Source organism: Aedes albopictus, chromosome 2 (assembly GCF_035046485.1).
Source record: "Aedes albopictus strain Foshan chromosome 2, AalbF5, whole genome shotgun sequence".
In the NCBI taxonomy this organism is placed as follows: domain Eukaryota; kingdom Metazoa; phylum Arthropoda; class Insecta; order Diptera; family Culicidae; genus Aedes; species Aedes albopictus.
This window is the reverse complement of record NC_085137.1, coordinates 144,375,603-144,394,780: the sequence shown is the minus strand read 5'-3', so window position 1 is coordinate 144,394,780 and position 19,178 is coordinate 144,375,603.

Genomic DNA, 19,178 nt, shown 5'->3' with positions numbered 1-19,178 from the left:
CCCTCAAAATGCAAAATCTAGCCAAAAATTTCTGAAGGAGGGGGGGAGGCGACAAAAAGTTAAAATGAAATTTGTATCAGCCTTAATATGATTGAACAACAATGAAACCTCAATATGTTCCATCATTTTCTAATCGATTTCCCACCTTTTTCTTCAATTGCAGCCCTTCAAAACCCTCGGATAATCGAGCATCCAATCGATACGACAGTGCCTCGTCATGAGCCGGCCACGCTCAACTGTAAAGCCGAAGGCGTTCCGGCACCGACCATCCAGTGGTACAAGGACGGAGCGGTGCTGAAAATTTTCCCCGGCTCGCATCGGATATTTCTGCCAGCCGGGGAGTTGTTTTTTCTGAAGGTGAGTAGAAGACAACTTTTTTATTGTAGTAAAAATGAAGGCTTTGGCATAAGAATGATTTGTACAATGTTCTTCCTACTAACACATGCGTACCGCAAAAAAAAATCAAATATTACATTTTGTAGCCACTTTCAAAATGTCACTAAGGATTCAGTAATAGGGAAGTGGAACCATCTTGGCAGGGGTCCTATTTTGGGCACTTTTCTGCTATAACTCAGCGAATTCTGAACCAATTGACATAATTTTCGGAACGCGATGAGATACGTATAGTACCTGGCCGTGTACAAAATTTCAAGTCAATTGGTTTGGAATTGACTGAGACACTCCCAGCACACAGCTTGTAAACACATACGAACGTTCAATTTTCTTGAAACCATCTCTCTCAGTGCGGTTGTCAAAAACGTCGTCACGACGCTGTTCGGAAATGGTAAACATGATCAATCCACCATTATTTCAATTTTGTTCTCGTGTTCAAAGTTTCTTATTTTCCATTCGTGATGGAAATTTTGATGGATAGTTGTTACAAAATTAGCTACAATAGGCTCAAAACAATGTTTATCCTTCTCCTCTTGTAAGCGGCAAATGGGGATACCTAGATAACCTAGATAACAATACTCCTCAATCAATCACACAGGTTCAACAAGGTTTAACATAACCTCCATTTTCAATGTTTGGCTCCCGATGTTTGGCTCCCGCTGAGAAAGCATATTGAGTCAGTCCGCGATACTCAGAGTTATAGCGAAGAGTGCCCAAAATTTCGGCTGCTGCCCAAGTGGTTCGCTACCCTACTGGAAAGCCTCGCTTCTCATTCACTACGTTTATGACTCAGCTGGCTACGTGCTTCAAATGTTTATACATCCGAAGTATAAACACGTCGGCACCAGAAAACAAAAAGGGTTATTATGATGCGCTTCACTGCAGTGCACAGTGTGTGAAGAAGAGTGAATTATGATCAACATTGTTTTCTCAACGAAGACGAAACCCCAGACATGTAATTTTTTTTGGTAAATTACAAAATTGGTGGACATAAAGTCGGACTCCACACCTCTTCGTCTTACCAAATATACTCATATTGCATGGTTTTGGTGTCTATAACTCCATTAACCTTAAAAGGGATACCTTCATGGCCTCAGTTTCGTCACCTCGCTGAGTGTGTTCCATCAAAAACGAGCTCTGAAAGGCGCCTTGGGTCCAATGGACTCCAGGTATCCCTTTTAGGGTTAAACAGCCGCCATTTTGAAAGTTAGACCGCCATCTTGGATACACTAGACGCCATTCATGAATTCCAGACATGTTCTACAAACCAAATATACTCATATTGCATGGTTCTGGAGCTTCTAACTCCATTAAACAGCCGCCATGTTGAACTTTTTCCCTCCATCTTAAATTTTGGACCGCCATCTTGGTCGCCATTTTTGGACTTCAGCCATCTTTCCCATATTACACGATTTTAGTACCTAAATTCTCTAACCAATAGCAGCCACCTTGAATATTAGGCCGCCATGGGACTGGTTCAGTCGGCCAGGTCTACCGGTACTGGTCCGGATCACTATAATGGCCATAACTTCGGAACACCTTGAGCGATCCGGACAATTTTTAATAGCAAACAATGCGGTAAAATTCCGGTCCGATTCTTGCTCAAATCCGAAAAAAATGCAAATGGGAAGTGCCTTTAAAGTGAGTGACCTTTTTTTACACAGACATACATACATACACACATACATACACATACAGACACATACGGACATTATTGCCTCAATACGTCGAACTGCGTATAGGTGACTTGACCCTCCGAGCTTTCTATCAAAAATTCGTTTTTTGAGTGAACATATAGCCTTTCAGTACACTTTGGTGGACGAGAAATGCTAAAATGAACCTAAAAAACCAGATTAATCCACCTAGTGGTGATAGTGCCTTTCTCGTCGAATATGTACTCATGAACTTTTCGTCGACGTTAGCCAAAATGTTCCTGAATCCTGAAAACACTTCATATAGAAAAACAACAATTTTAACAAAGCCATCATCGATTTTCGAAACTTATTGATGATACATATTCCGATGTTATGTTCAACAGCAAAACAGAGCTGAAAAATATCAGACCTCTCAGTTGACTGCTTGGCCACCTTAACCCTAGTCGTGTATTGGGGTCATTATGACCCCATTCCATCCACTACGGTAGCGGGGTTAGCGTCAGCTAATGCATGAAGAAGGTTAACTTTATTTACAATCATAGATCACTTTGTGATCTTCGCCAATGTTTATTTCAGCACACTTTAGGCTATATTTTAGTATCATTGGTAACATGATTCATGTAAAATTTGACCTTCCTTCGAGAAAAATGCATTCAAATTCTTGAATTTCATTGCTATCAAATTTCAATCGCAATAAGAAAAGTGAGAGCTCAACCAGTCGCATCCAAATTGTGAGCAGTAATTTTAGAAGCATAAGGAGATTGCAGCATTGGAGATTGAAAAACTGTATAAGGTGTTGATGCGATTAAATTATATTTTTTTCATAAAACGTTGATCCATCCTACTATACATTTACACCACAGGAATTTGAAGAGATCGCTTTGGTCACGATTTTTGTTCTCTTGCATATACCTATAATTTTATAATCTTACCCAACGTTTACATGCTATCAAAAAAGCCATAATTTAATTTATCGCTTTGACTTTTATTTTATTCACCTTTATAATTCCGCTATTTGATGTGCAGCTTGCATGGGTTTGGTCAATTTTGCGTTTGACCACTTCCGGCGGGACACCTGCATCCAATTCCGGTTGTCTCAAATATGGTCTGAGACTATGTTTTTGTCAACTGTTCATCGGGTTACCTGAAAAGCCGAAATTCAATGTGTTCTGAGGCTATTTTATTGCTAATCGTCCGGCAAATTTTTGAAAAAGCCGCGATTTTATGTATCGCATGCGTGATTTTGGTTCACTTCTATTAAATCACTTCCGATGGAACACCCGCAACCGATTCCGCAATATTATTACAATTTCTACATGTGGCCTGAGACTATTTTCTTGTTGACCGTTCATCAGATTATCAAAAACGCCGCTATGGTGTAGTTCCATTCTATATTTTACCACTTCCGATGCGTTACTCGTCTTGTCACCAGATTTGGAACACTACCGGTTCTCCCAAATATGGTCTGAGATTATTTGTTGATTAACCGTTTATCTTGTTACTGAATAAGTCATTAATATGTCGCATGTATTGGTTCTCTTTTACATTTGACCATTTATGGTGGGACACCCGTAATCGGTTCCGTAACACACTGATATGGCTTGCGTCTATTTTCTTGCAACTGTTCAACATGTTACCTAAAAAGCCGTGATTTGAGCTATCGCATGCATGGATTTGGTTCACTTTTATATTTGGCCACTTCCGGCGGGACATCCGGAACCGGTTCCGGAACACAACCGGTTCAGATATGGTCTGAGACAGTTTTCTTGCTATTTTTTCATCAGGTTATCCAAAATGCCGCAGTTTGATGTGTCGCATGTATGTGTTTGCAGGGTTCCTGATTTGCACATTTCATCTTCTTCCACACTCGAAGACAGTCAGCAGCGAACGGTTGTCGCTTTAGTTTGTGTGTTTGCTTGTCAACGACGACAGCAAATTCCGGCGAACGGTGGGAAGCCACACTTGGAAATTACTCATTCGTCCACATTCGCATCGCAAGCGATCGAGCGGTGATGCGATTCGTGAGTGATACGATTGATATTGTGCACACGATTTTTTGATGTTTTCGAATTATTTTCTTTGCTAATCTAGCATTTCAACAACAATACACTAAAAATGTATGCATTACGTGCAGAAATTTTCTTATAGTTATGATAATAGCCGCTTCGATCGCTCACCAGCATTCTTCACCATTTGCCATTCATTCATTCGCTTGCAATCCAAACTGCGCCGATCGGCAACGAATATCCATGTCAACCAGCTTGCGCATCGCTTCCCATTGGTGATGGGGTTGCGTGTTTGATCATGACTATCCGTTTGCTGCATCTTTCTCGATTCGCTTCAGCAAAGAGGAGTGAATATGAATGGAGTGAGGCGAATATACGGATCCTTGTGTGTTTGTTACATTTTTATGTATGGCCCCTTCCAAGGGTACTGGTCCGGAACAAGTAAATGGCCATTACTCCGGAACTCCGGAATTTTCAATAGGAAACAATGGGACCACATTCCGCGTCGAATGAACCGTCGGTCATTAAAATCGGTTGAGGTTTACTGCCAACAAGGGATGTGAGTTTTTTTTGTACACATACACACATACACACATACACACACACACAGACATCACATCACAGACAGACTGACTGAGTCGTCCGTAACGTGGCACCGGTTTTTGGTCGTCGGAGCGCCGGTGAACCGGAAGTCCACCACCAACCGGAATCGCCGGACCGACTTCGGCACCTTACTGGTCGGGATAGAAACATCGGTATCGGGAGAACTTCCACCGCCGGGGTTTTTCTCCGTCGGAGTAGGCTAGGGCCACCGCCGGGGACTAGACCGAGTCTATCGCGAAGAAGCACCGGAATTTGGTCGTCGGGGCGCCTGTAAACCGGAAGCCAGTCTCCAACCGGAATCGCAGGAGAGACCTCGGCACCTGTCTGGGAAGAAACGGTTTCGGAAGATGTTCCACTGCCGGGGAACTCTTTGTCGGCGTAGGGTAGATCCACCGTCGGGGACTACACGAGTCGTGCGCGAAAAGCTGGAGTGCTCAATGGCACAACGGCGGCACGGGGAGGACACCGTTCGGAGCAAGTTAGTAGGATCCGAATGCCTTGCGTGGTATTAGAATAACAAATTGTGTGTATATTGTACCTATGTGTCGCTGAATGGCGATGTTAGGTACTAACATTAGAACGTGTAGAATAACAAATTTGAAACTAAGCATGTTGTCCGCTTAATGGCGAGCCAACACCAACCGGAGTAAGCAAAATACGAGACGTGTATGAGTATAGATTAGGAGCGACAAAAAGTGCATGAGCACAGTAGCAGAAGAGCGCATGAGCGCATTGCCCCCCCTGAAGCAGTCGCATATCAGTGGTACCAGGGGGATCGAGGCATCAAGGTGTAGCAGAGTTTTTCCAATCGGTTTTCTCTGCTGGGGAGGTTGGGAGGAAAAAAAAAAAAAACACACAGACATCACCTCAATTCGTCGAGCTGAGTTGATTGGTATATGTGACTTGACCCTCCGGGCCTTCTATTAAAAAGTCGTTTTTGGAGTGAACATATAGCCTTTCCAGTACACTTAGTGTAGGTACGAGAAAGGCAATAAAATGAAATGAGGAAATGCATCCAGTTTCGCTTCAAATTTTGGAAGGACGTCCCTGGTTAAATACCTTTCCTGAAGAATAAGCCCTAAAGCAATCGTTGGAGGAGACCCTTAAAGCATTTCAGGGGTAATTTCTGAAGAAATTACTTGAAGATTTTTAAAATTCATTCCTGAAGGACTTTCTTAAGGAACACCCTAAAATATCCATGAAAAAACTTTTAGAGAAATCTCTGGATGAGTTCCAGAAGAAATCCATGGATAATTTTTTGACGAATTTGTCGGGGAAATAAAGAATCTCAGGATATATTCCTGAAATAATCGCAAGACCATTTTCTGAAAGAATTCCTTTGCAGGAGCTGCAGTGCGAGCGTCCATAAATCACGTCACGCAAAAAATGCCCATTTTAACACCTCCCCCCTCCCCTCTGTGTCTCAATTTTTGTATGAGATCTCTGAAATTTTTGTATGGGTTGTCACACTTTAGTGAACCCCCCTTCCTCCCTAAAAGCGTGAATTTCAATGCAAATCGCTAGAGAAATTCCTATAGAAATCCTTAATGTTATTCAAAAAAGTCTTCAGGATATCCTGGAGGCATCCCTGGAGGAATTCTCGGATCCATGATCCATCCCTGGAAAAGATGATGGAAGGGTTTCTGCAATTTCAAAGAAAATTCCTCAATGAAATTTTGAAGATATTCCGGATTGTTTTTAAGGAATTACTTGAGGAATTCCTGAAGCAATCCCTGGAAGAATTTCCGGAGCAATCTCTGGAAGATCAAATAATTAAATCAATAAACACCTGGAGGAGTACCTTATGGAATTCCTGCAGGAACTTCTTGTAGAATCCCTGCAGGAGTGCCTGAAAGAATGCTGGAAGGAATCCCTGAAGGAAATCTTAGAATTATCCCCAGAAGGATCGCTGGAGGAATTTCTTAAGGAATAGATAAGTGTTGGATTTTCTTAAGGAGTTCCGGGATGAATCCCTCTCGAGAAATTCCTAAAAGTATCCCTAAAGCAACCCCTGGAAGAATTCCATTGGAATCTCCGAATGAATTCTTGGAACAATCCCTGGAAAAATTTCTGTAGAAATTTTTTGAGGAATTCCTGGAGGAATTTCTAGTTAAATTCCTAAGAAATTCCAGGAACAATCCCTTGAGGAATTCCTGGAGAAATTTCTGGGGGAGTTCTTGAGAAACTTCCTGAAACAATCCCTGAAGGAAAACCTGGAAGAATTCCTGAAGAATCCCTGAAGGAATTCCTGCATGAATCGCTGAAGCAATTGTTGATTAAATCTCTGGCGGAAATCCTGGAGAAAACGCTGAAGAAATTATTGGATAAATAACTGTAGGAATTCCAGGATAAAGTAAAGGGTAAATTTCTGGGAGAATTCCCGGAGGAATCCTTTGAACAATTCCTGGAAGAATCCCCAAATGAATTTTTGGAGAAGTGCCTGCAATGATTTCCAGAGAAATGCCTGCAGATATTCCTTCAGGAATGTCTGGAGGAATACCTGGAGGAGTTCTTTGGAGAATTCCTCCTGAACTGCAAACAGCTCTATAAATTCCACGAGGAATTCTTGGATAATTTCCAGGATGGTTTCATGGATAAATTCCGGAAGGAATTCCGGAAGGAATACCTGAGGCGATTTCTGTAGGAATCTTTGGAAGAATTCCTGGTGGAATGCTTAGAGGAATGCCTGGAGGAATTCCTGGAGGAATCCTTGAAGGATAAATTCTTAGATAACGATGAGGAATTCCTGGAAAAGTTTCTGAAGGAATCCCTGGAACATTTCCTGGAGAAATTTCTGGAGGTATTCCTGGAGGAGTCCTTGGAGGAATTCTTGGATGAAATCCTGAAGGAGTGCTTGCAGAAACTCCTGAAGGAGTTACTGTTGGAACTTCTGAAGGAATTCGGGGATGCAGGGTTAGTTCTTGGAGAAATTTTTGAAGGGATTCATGTTGAAGTCCCTGAAGGAATTATTAGAAGAAAGAAGAACTTCTAGAGGATCACAGGAAGAGTTAGAACGAGAAACACAGTGAGGACAAAAATAATTTTGAAACAACATCAAATGTGCGTAAAATTTATCCCTAAATATGCTTAAAACGAACATGCAAGTAAAACGTATTGCTTTGAAGCTGTGTTAAACGGATCTGCTCTCAGGAGTGTTCATTTCTCATCTTAACTGAGAGTTCTTCAGAGCAAAAACTGTCTAGAGGAATGCCTTGAGGAATTTCTAGATGAATCTCTGAAAGAATTAGTGGGGCAACTCCTGGAGGAATCCCTGTAAAAAAAATCCTGGAAGAATCTCTGAAGGTATTCTTGATGGAATATCCGGAGATATTCCCGGAAGAATTTCTTGAGGAATTCCTGAAGAAAAGCTTTCAAAGCTACAATTAATTCCTGGAAGAATGTCTGGTGGAGTCACTAGAGGAATGCCTGGAGGAATGCCTGGAAGAATTTCTGGAGGTAAGCCTGAACGAATTCTTAGAGGAGTCCTTGGAGGAAAAATTCTTTGATGAATTTCTGAAGGAATCCTCAGGGATTCATCCAGAAATTTCTCCGGGAAGTCCTCCGGAAACTCGCGCAGGTATTCCTTCAGAAATTCCTTTGGAGATTTTTCCAGGATGATCACACAAAAGTTGTCTCGGAATGCAAAGCCTTTTTTGAGGCGGCCGTACATTGTAAAGCTCTATAAGCATTCCAAATGTTGTGCTGATGATATCCGTGTCATAAACGAAACTAACAAACTGGGCGGATCGATTGAAAATCCTACCCCGGCTGTAACACCCGGCTCTCCGCGTAATACCCTCAGTGTTGGACAGTAGGCACGAAAGTTCCTCACCCTGTCGTAGTTCTTGTCGAGATTCGAACGAACTGGAATCTTCACGCAGTTTTGCACACCGTCCATCGTTGCTTTTATCATATTGTAAGCCTCCTGGGAAAATCTTTCCCGCCAGGTGCGGTCAGCTCACGTTGGTCCGTCAAGTATCGGACTCCTTCGGCTCACTGCACGAAGCCTATACTTAGGGAGTGCGTTGAGGTTCTGGTAGAACTTTCGTTTTTTTTTTCTGGGTACGGCACAGCAACTCCATGTCCGCACACTTCGCTTATACAAGGCGGCGTTTCTTCTCCCGAAAAAGGCAGGTCTGCTACCTCCATTTTCTTTTTGTAACATTTGACGTTCTGCCGGGTCTCATGCTGCAGCATGACCACCCGCGCTACGTTTTTCTCTATCAAAATCTCGTTACACTAAAAGGATAGGAAAACCAGTCGTGTTCTGCTTGAATAATTTTTACTGGATGTTTCAGTCTGGAATTCAAACAAACGACTCTATGATATTTCCCCGAATGCCATTACCCCGAATGACCCGTTTCCCCGAATTCCATTACCCCGAATTCCATTACCTCGAATGACCCATTACCCCGAATATTGTTTTCTCTATAATAAATTTTCTATTTGCTTAAATGAAGGAAAGCCATGCCGTTAGTACCGGAATGAATTAGCTTGGTTGATGAAATTTCTTTCTGCCTTTTAGAGAACTGGAACACTTATGTTATGAACAGTATGTTCAAATCCTGGGACGCCTTGTAATAATCTTCGACCAATATAATTAAAGGAACAGCCAAAAGCCAAAAGAAGGAAAATATCATTATTGAACTACTGGTTTCAGAACATATGACCGAAGAATAATGAATAATAAGAACTAGTGATCATGTACACTCTGAAAGAATAGCCTATGTTGAAAAGAAGGAAAAATCTCTGATAAAAGTATTACTAGTTGAACCCTAACAAATTCCTTGAAAGAATAGCCTATGTTTGAAAGAAAGATACATATCTGATGATCACATCAGCAGTTTGAATGCCAAAAAGTTCCTCAGTAGTATGGCTAGAGAGAACAACATATGCTTAAAAAAGGAAAATCTTTGTTAAAAACATGGCCAACCACTTGGAGCACCGTTAGTTACCCAGAGCGGGTCTCCAGATAGGCTTGCGGATACATCGTTCGGGGTAATGGAATTCGGGGAAATATCCTAAAGCCCAAACAAACACACTGTTTTTGGCCAACGCTTCTATCAGATTTTCACCACCGTGCAATGATGGCAGCACTTTCGACAGTGACCCAAATCTCACTCCTCGTCGTAGTCCGTGTCAACCCATTTTGGTTCGTCGTCCCCCTTTGTGCTTTACCGAAAAAGAAAGAGTAAACAAGTGTTATCAAAAATTGAACGACCACCACAATGGAGTGTGAAATCCTGATGACGATACGACTGACACTTACTGCTGCTATTGCTGCTGCACTGAAATGGGTAGTGGTGGTGCGGCACGTGCTAAATGGGTGATGTTTTTGCCTGCGACGACAACCGGGAATGATTAAAAATTTTATGAAATGTAAATATTTAACGTGGAATTATGGCTGATGGCGGTGCTGGTGTGGTACCGGCAATGCAAGGGATGGCTTCCTGACGGACGGTCGACCACGGTTCGATGGTCTTGTAAATATTTTCCTTATATTTTCCGAAAACAGGTTCATCCCTTTTTTTGGCTTTTTTGCCTTGCTGCTTGGATAAATGGATTTTGAAAATCAGAACGGGAATGGCGTTGGGTGGGCATTTTTCACTCGCCATTATTGATCCCATTTTCCCTAGGTACATAGCGATCTAATCCATGCAATTAAAAGTTAAGCCGATTATTCCTGGATTGTATCCCGTAAACCCCCATTGAAATTAAACTGTAGATTGTTTTGGTTTCTTTCAAGTCATTTGTGATATTTTCAATGTTTTGTGTATAACTTTGGAGGGTTAGATAATTTGTCGTCGAATAACAATGCTTTTGCACAACTGTTAAAACTTTAGATTTTTTCTTTTCAAGTAAAAGCCTTCAAAAATATGGTTGCATTGAAATGATTAAAATATAATTATGCTGTCCTGTACAAACATCCAACTGATTCGAAAGTGGTCTGCCAAAGTTGACAATTATGTTTGTTAAACCAAACAAATGTAAATATAGTAATAAATATTACACATGATAAAAGACTTCAGAATCCAATATCGAAAGACGGTATCTCACGTACACATTGTTTTTCGTGAAATGATGAAAGAGACAATAGGTTTTGTTCGGCTGATGTGCTTCGTCTCTGACAGTAGACGACGACAGAAACAAGTTCTCCAATAAAACAATGGGTAGATCCATTCGAGTTGGTGAGCTCGTTTCATGCTACTTTCTTATTTTTAATTTTAAACATTCGTTGGCATGAGCTTCTGTGAAAATGCCACTAACTTGAAAAAACGTTTCAGCTCTTTCATGAAGGACAATGATTACCTATTTGTCGTTTATTTATATCATCCATGGGCAACAATACCATAAAGGAATCCCTAATGCAAAAACAATACTCTTCTGATTCACTTGCCACTTCAAAGTTTCCACACTTTCATTAGCCCAATTTACAACTACGCTGTTCGCGCAATCTAACATTTGCTCTCAATTTTCTTTCTTTTTCTTGCGACTTCCCACCGTGCCACCGCACAATAGGTCGTCAACTCCCGCCGGGAAAGCGATGCCGGTGTCTACTGGTGTGAGGCACACAACGAGAATGGAGTGGCTCGCAGCCGGAATGCCACACTACAAGTAGCAGGTGAGTTGGTTGGTGCAGCGCCATTGACTGTATGTACTGGGAATTGTGCGGCTTCGTTCTGTGTCTCCGTCCGGTGGCGGCTGATGTAGTGATCAGCATCAGGTGCATCAGCTTGGGGGATTGTTTTCTGACTTTCTCCAGCCTTTTTTTGGGGTGATGTTGATTGGATGTCGGGGAAGGCTAGCTGGGGAAAAGGATATAAATAACCTAAACCGATCCGAAACGGGCGTTGATGAGTGGAGCCGGATTTTTCATTACCGTAAAGGGGAATGGTTTTGATATCATGTCTTGTTTTAAAACAATTTGCACTATTTCCGTGTTTCTTTTTCTAATTTGAATAAGCTGTAGACGACCGTTATTTTTTGTAAGAAGAAGAGTCGTAAGAATATCTTATACCCGCAGAAATGGCTTGTCAAATTCCAGGAGAATTCTCAAATAGAAATTCTAGGAGAATTTATGCAGGAATTCGAAAAGAAATTAAGAGATACATTCCTTAGCGAAAGTAAGAGATACTCCTAGAATATCACGAGGAACCTCCGAAAAATTCATAGAAGAAGTCCTATATGAAAGGTTATAGAACAATCCTGCAGAAATCCCTTGAGATAAATACAGGGGATACTCAAAATAACTGGGACAGGTAAAATTTTCACTTTCCAAAAAAATGTTCAACTCGCTGTAACTTTCCGAAAAGGGTATCGAATATTCTCAAATTTTTACTGTAAGCTTATCAACTAGTTGTGTATCAGTGGTTTAAATTTGGAAAATATCGGGCCATTGTGCACGAAGTTATAAAGATTCTAAAAAAATCGTATAATTATTCGATAGCCAAATTTGAGCTGTTATATCTCCGGATTCAATGAACCGAATGCAATGAAATTTTGACCATTTATGACTAATATAATGAACTTTGAAAAACAGTTGATTTAGTTTGAAATTATTAATAAGAAAAAAAGTTATGGCGATTTCATTTATTCCATGTTTTTTCAGTAAATTTTTTTTTTCATGTGCATCCCATTACTTTTTCAATTTATTGAAGGCTATTTGGTTGCTTTCCTTTGGAACATAAATATATTCAATCCAATTAGAGGGAATTTAAATGAACTATAATTACTATCTCGAATTTTGAAACGATAATGAAGTTTTGGATAAATTGGTGTTCTATTAGAAAAATAATGTAATCGAAATAATTTTCTTTCGTGTGCAGAATTTTAAGTTTAGTCAAATGTTTTTAATAGCTCATTATATAAGTCATAAATGACCAAAATTTCATTGCATTCGGATCATTGAATCCGGATATATAACAGCTCAACATTGGCTATCGTATAATTATACCTTTTTCTAGAACCTTTAAGGTGCCATTAGACTGTTTGTCATTATAACAAATATTTGCCGTTGAAGCCCGACATTCATCCAAGGTTGCTATGATTCACGTTTTGTTGGTCATTTTTCGGGCTTGTTTGTCCAAATATTTGTCATGTCTAATGGGACCTTTATAACTTGGTGTAGAATCGTCCGATCTTTTCCAAATTTTGATCACTAATACACAACTAGTTGATGAACTTACAGTAAAAATTTGAGAATATTTGATGCCCTTTTCAAAAATTTACAGCGATTTGAACATTTTTTGCAAAGTGAAAATTTTACCTGTCCCAGTTATTTTGAGTATCCCCTGTAGTTTGATTAGGTTCCAACTGAAGACATCCATAGAAATTTTGTTCAAGAAATCCCGGTTCAAGGTATCTTCAGAAAAACATTTGGATAAATCTCCGGTAGAATTCCTGAAGGCATTCTACTGGGAAAATTCCTGGACGAATGAACGATGTAACTGTTGTATGATTTATCGAAACTTCTGGATACACCCCTACACTGAAAATATATGTTGTTTCATTGTACGAAATCGCTCGTCATGTTTACAAATGCCATTCGTTGTTTTCTGCAACGAAAAGCTTCGTAATGTGCATGAGTTCTTTTCGTACAAAATTACTCCGACACATTTTTCTGTCTTTTTTTTTTTTTGTCGGAATGACATTAAACATGGACCAATACCACACGTTGTATTGGCATGGACATCAGAGGATACATATATGGCTGCCACAATGGCCGACTTGGACCCCTACTCGCGTTTTCAAGAGCACCAATCTTAAAAATTCGAAAACAAATGCGCTCGATTTGCAAAAGCTGCCTCTTTTTGCGAGTGAGCAAAGCCAGGATTAACAAGTGTGGCTTGGTTCGATGCTTCGTTCGTCAGATTTGTGCCACTAATGTTTGTATACAAAATTGCGAAGGGATTTCTTGATGTTTCACCTTAAAAAAATACCACACGTTTGTCCACTTTGATATCAACGCTTTCCACATTGGTTCTGTTTATAAATAACTTTTACTTCCAACCGAGAGCATGTTTCCTTTCCTCTTCTCGCACACGCACCGTCATATGCTCATGAAAACAGGTTGCTTTGTTTTCTCTGCGATCCAATCATTCGTCAGTGATGACTGCAAAACTTTGTTGCATTCTACGAAGCAAAATTTTATTTTTACGCATGGTTAGTAAAAAACGTTTGACATTTGTATGTTTTGTTCTATTCTACACAGCTGGAGCTAAAATCTACGAATGAGCAAGTTGACCGCGTGTCGGATTCGTGATTTCGTACATGATACTACTCCATTTGTATTGTTTCAGCATGGTGGTACGAATGGACCGTACATTATACGCAAATTGCTTTCAATTTACGAAAACTAGTTTTACGAAACATATTCGTTGAGGTTTAACGAAAGAATATTCTGAGTGTAGTGGAGTACTAGATATTTCTGGGAAAAGTTCTGCAGGAATACCAACAACAATTTCCGTAGGCATCCCAGCAAGAGTTTCCAAAGGAATCCTAAGAAAAACTTATAGAGGTACCAAAGCTGGAATGCCTGCAAAAATTCTTAGGAATGTATCTAAATGATTTTTAATAAAAAATGCATGAAAGAATTTCCCGAGAAATTCCTGTGTGAATCGCAGCAAAATTTGCTGGAACACCGGAAGGGCTTCCGATAGAAATTTTGGACGAATCCTAGGAAGAATCTCAGCAGCAACTTCGGTAGTAATCCCTGCACGAAACCTGGGAGCATGCTGCGTAAACCTCAGTATGAATTCTTGTTACAATCCCAGCAATGTCAGCCTTTGACTACTGTCAATTAGAAACAGTTGAAAATTTGTGTGAAGTATAGGCTTTGACCAGACTCTCCCACCGTCTCCCTACTAAAAGTCTTATGGCTTATTCACAAATGTCATAACGCTGGAGGGGGTGGGTGGGTGTTCTTCATGGTAACATTTGTATGACATTTTGAATACCCATTCGTTTTGTAGAGGCTTTGAGAACCTTCATAAAACCTTATTTTAGCTCCAACGGCTCCAAAGGGTTGAAAGGCGCTACAAAAGGTTTCATGCAGTGTCGCGAAGCATCAGCGTACAAGTCACAAAAAAGCTGATAAACACCAAGATTATGTCACCCTGTCTCTGCGGTTTCTGATTCGCTCTCTCTACAGTCGCTAACACCAGAAAAGACAGATTCCCATCAAAGTCACCCGGTCACCCTTGTTTTGCTACAATCATCCTGACTTGGATACGGCTCATGTGAGTGTCATGACTCTCTCCGTCGCCTCAAGCAGATGCACGCGCAACAGCATGTAAAACTATGCATGTGTATTATCACAAGCACGGTACTACGTAATAAATCCTATTCGTTTTGCATAGCTCAGTTTATTTAGGGGCATTTTATATGAATTACGGAGATTTCAAGGGCACTTCTGTGGGGTTATGGTTGTTTCAGGGGTGTTTCAAGGCATTTGATAAGCGTATCAAAGGGTTTCAAGGGTTTTTGTGAAAATTCTCTGAAATATCCTGATATGCTTCGATATACCCCCAACACCCCAACGAACCTCATGTAACGCACCGAAATCCACTGAAATCCTCTGAAACTGCATGAAAAAACCTCCTCGGGCTCCATGCAACGCTCCTCAGATTCTCCGAAACCCCCGTATATCATCTGAAACTTCTTGTAATGCCTCCGAAATCACCAAAAATGCACATGTAGCGCCTTCAAAACCGACCAACAATCTTCGGAAACTCTCTGCTATGCTTCGAAATCCCTGCTATGCTTGAGCAAGCCCTGGTAAAGTGTGGCTCGTTTTGATGGCTGTGATCCCTGACCATCATGTAATCAAAACCCCAGGGATACTCAAGTGGCCATACTGTTGGATTGTAGGGGTTGCGTGTGCGGGGTGCATATATTGACAAGCATTATTGCCAGGGATCGTTAGGGCTGAGTAGGACTGGGGAATGGATCTAAGATTGCTGAATTGCGATTACACCTACTGGCCGCTTGTGTTCGGCCTTGGTGGTTTGTTTGGGCGGTGCTTGTAGGTCTGTGTGTACTTCGTACGTGTAGTGCATACGGCTTCAGCATTGTGGTCACTTGGGTAGTGTAGGATAATTGGGTTTGGGACTGAGGGGGTCGTCATCGATTCTTCCGACACCATTGAGTGCTCATTGTTGGCGTTTGTGTTGGTGACGATTTCTTCAGTTTTATAATCTCATTTATACCACGCACAGACTTTGGGAAGAGGGACTGCTTTGTAATGCAAGAGAGGGATTTAAACTCTGCGTTACGGGTTGGGTGAGGTCATGTAGATAGAAGCAACCCAGGTGACCGTGCGGCTCGGGTCGTGATGGATGCATGAGTGCCGTGTGTGTGGGGTGCGCAGCCCTGTGGGTGAAGTTGAGTCCGAGTTGGAGTGGAAAGAGACCCTTCTCTACCCTAGGTCGGTTTCGGTTGTACCTCGGATGTGTTGGGCGCAGGTCGGGAGAGCTGGTGACGGTTTGTGTTGGGGGGTTTGCTCGATTGGTTATTCACTGGTGGTGGCCAGTCGATCGACTTGTCGGCGCTGCCTGTCATTTGGTTCTAAAGGTTTGTGCTCTCGAGGTTCGAGGCGTTGCTTCGTTGTATCTTCGCTTTAATACTAATATTCCTTGTTTGATTTAACTGACTGTTATGTACAGGCGCTTAACTCATTTTATTTCATAGATTGCCAGATTTAAGGGTAATGGTTTAATAGGGTGTTAGCAATCAAAGTGGATTAGAACGAGTTGGCGCCTACAATACACCAACACTGACACACACACACTTTAATACTTACACGCACACATGCACCTACAACTGGACAATGGTGCCTACCCAACAGTTGTAGGTGGGGTGTTTGGCTTAGCTACATGACTTGGTCCGGCAAGCCCATAAACATCAATTGGTAGACGTATTGCCTAGTGAAAAGACAACGCAGATGGGCAAATGCCAGAGGATGCGTTGATAATAGCAGAATAGCAGAATAGCAGAATGTCAGAATAGCAGAATAGCTGTAATAAAATTCAGATTTTTAGAATATAAACAACATATTTTTTAATGTGTACAGGGTGCGTGCGATATTTTTGCACTAAATCATATCGTAATCATAAAACACGTTTTAAAAATAATTCGACAGTAGATCTATACTAAATGATTTTTTCGCGAACAATTGTGATTATTTCAATGATTTAGGAAGAAAAAATGGTCCTAATATCGATAACCTTTTTTGAACGATCCTTAGAACCGCTGCAAGTCCGTTTTAGTGTTGTTCTCTATATTTTGGTCAACAATTGTGTTATTTTAGGTAAAACTAGAATATTTTTTGTACGAGGAGCTCCAATGGTATCATCGTTATGTGTGCCGTTCAAAAAATATCCCATAATTTAAAAAAAAACGCAGTGTCCATAATTATTCTTAATTACTTAACCTAATTTACAGCTCTATTGTCCACTGGGGCACTACGTGAGCAATTTCAATTGTACAGCGCCTGGATTCTATTCTACTTTATAGAACTGGTTGCCTTTCTGCTGCTTTCACTTTTTCTACTTTATACCTAGTAGAATGATGAGCACAAGGATGATGATGGATGGCCGTTGTTCCTTTCCAGTCCGATTGGGGGTCCATTATGAGTAGCAGTTCCGGGTCTGTTTGAGCCATGGGGCTCAGAAGAGGGTCAGTGTCAGTTGCTCTCGGGGGAAAAGCAATTGACGAAAAATTGCAAGGGGCGGGGCTGGGAATCGAACCCATGACCATCCGCATATAAAGCGAACGTGTGACCAACTACGCCACGGGCCCCGGCTATCTCATAAATTTGAAAAAAGAGGTTTCTAGAAGACGAAAATGCGAACAGCTTGAGTATAACTATATGGAGCAGCTGCATACTATCTGCATTTTCTCAGCTGTCAAGAACGCTATGAAGCTGATTTTTTCAGTGTAGTTGGGGGATTCCATAGGCTTGTTACCTACCTTGTTTCAATATAAATTAGCGATAGTTGACGAGTTATTTCAAATTTTATGTTTCTCCGTTTTGACCCAATCTCACACCCCAGACCCATTGTCACCCCCATCGACGGTAGTGTATAATATTTTTAATTGCTCTATTTTGTAATACTTTCACTACATTTCAATGAGATCCACCAGCTGAACCCCAAACTGTATTCATGTATGAAAGTTTGGGTGGAATGAAAGCATTATTGACAGCAACTTTGAATGTTTGAACAATGCCTAGCTTTCATAAGAGAAAGATTATGGACAGTATTTTATTTTTATATTTTTATATAATTTCAATTTTATATAACTCATTTTGGTATCATAATGGACAATTTTTCTGTACTGTTTTATTAAGTAATTGAAATGAGTTGCAAAAAGGAAGATTATGCGTTATGTTCATTATGTAATCCATTTGAGTTTCATTATGAAAATTATGCAACCCAAATGAGTTGTGTAAGGAAAAAATCAAAGCATAAAGTTTTGTATGCAACTAGTTGCAAAACTTTATTTTTTCAGCACGAGTCATATATTTATCCAACTTGGCAAGCCTCGTTGGAAAATGTACGACTGAACAAGACTATTTTTGTCAACTCATTACATAAATAACTATTACAAGCAGGGATGCCAGATGTTTTTTTTTTTTTGAAAAATCTGTATCCCATACAAAACATGGGTGAAAAATCTGTATCTCATATACATAAATAAAATAGGTCCTCTAGCTTAAAAATCTGTATTTTATATAAAACGAAATCTGTGTGGATGCTCAAAAATCTGTATAATACAGTTAAGGCTCAAATAACTATCATTCAATCATCAACAATCATCAATTTTACAAAAGCAGTTTTTTTGTTAGAAATCCAAAAACCCTCATTGAACATTATTTCACTGTTATCCAGATGCTGAGTAGAGTACAGTGAAAAAATTTCATTAAAATTAGATGTGATTTAGGCGAAATAACTGCTTTTGATTTTCTGGTAAAGGATGATGGTTTGTTTCCTCTTAAATAAATTAATAGTCAACAATCATATTTAATCATTTTTCACTAAAACATCTAAACCCACAATTTGAACTGACAACAAATAATAAACGTTTAGCTCGGATTACTAAGATAGATTATTAATGTATAGCAATAGACATAAATCTGAATTGGAGAACATGCACACGACTCGTTATCAGAGATGCCATAGATACAACTTAAGAGGAAACAAACCATCATCCTTTACCAGAAAATCAAAAGCAGTTATTTCGCCTAAATCACATCTAATTTTAATGAAAATTTTTCACTGTACTCTACTCGGCATCTGGATAACAGTGAAATAATGTTCAATGAGGGTTTTTGGATTTCTAACAAAAAAAACTGCTTTTGTAAAATTGATGATTGTTGATGATTGAATTATAGTTATTTGAGCCTTAGTTCTGTGAGGCAGTCTTCACTGTTGCGAAAACGATTACCTTTGTGTTTTTTTTTTATTAAAAATGATAGAAAGGAAAGTTGTAAGTGAAGAGCATTTATTAGGTTACTGAAATT